This window comes from Pteropus medius, unplaced genomic scaffold (genome assembly GCF_902729225.1).
Source record: "Pteropus medius unplaced genomic scaffold, Ma_sr-lr_union100, whole genome shotgun sequence".
Classification (NCBI taxonomy): domain Eukaryota; kingdom Metazoa; phylum Chordata; class Mammalia; order Chiroptera; family Pteropodidae; genus Pteropus; species Pteropus medius.
In genome coordinates, this window is record NW_024344240.1 from 19,299,653 (window position 1) to 19,300,515 (window position 863).

Genomic DNA, 863 nt, shown 5'->3' on the forward strand with positions numbered 1-863 from the left:
GGAAGCCTTTGGCCTTGTAGCTTTGGCTCTTTCTCTTCACAGATGAGGAATCTCATTCCCTAATTCGCACACAACAGGGAGAGAATAAGAGCTGAGAGACATGCCCACCACACTGTGGCTAGTCACTGTAATAGTGACTAGTAATAGTGCTGCCTATGGTTATAAGAACATGAGACTTCATGGTTTTAATTGTTTTTCCAGTGATCAAGACAGCGTGATATAGGTGAAAGAATAGACAAAAACAGATTAACACAAATACTGTCAACTGATCTTTGACAAAGGAGCAAAGGCAACTCCACAAAGAAAGGAAAGTCTTTTCAGCTAATGGTGCTGGAACAACTGGATATCCACATGCAAAGGAGAAGGAGAAGGAAGGAAGAAAATGGATCTAAACAAAGACCTTAACACCTTTCACAAAAATTAACTCAAAATAAATCATAGACCTAAAAGTAAAATGCAAAACTATAAAACTTTTATTATATTTATTTTGATGCCTACAGCACCTAGTCTTCCTAAGTAGTCTCCCATACAAATACTAACCAGGCCCGACTCTGCTTAGCTTCTGAGATCAGACAAAATCGGGCTTGTTCAGGGTGGCATGGCCGTAGACAAAACTATAAAACTTTCAGAAGATAACATAGGAGAAAAATCTAGAAGACCTTGGGTAGTGGTGACTTTTTAGATACAACTCCAAAGATGATCCATGAAAAAAAAAAAAATTAATAGGTTGAATGTCACTAAAATTAAAAACTTGTGCTCTGTAAAAGACACTGTTAAGAGAATAAAAAAACAAGCCACAGACTGGAAGAAAATATTTGTAAAACATATCTAATAAAGGACTGATATCTAAAGTATAAAAGGAA

General features: G+C 36.3%; 1 pseudogene; it reads right to left on the reverse strand.

The window, feature by feature from the left end:
* Positions 1–491: 491 nt before the first annotated feature.
* LOC120607572 (uncharacterized) lies at positions 492–610 on the reverse strand (annotated as a pseudogene).
* Between the last annotated feature and the right edge of the window lie 253 nt (positions 611–863).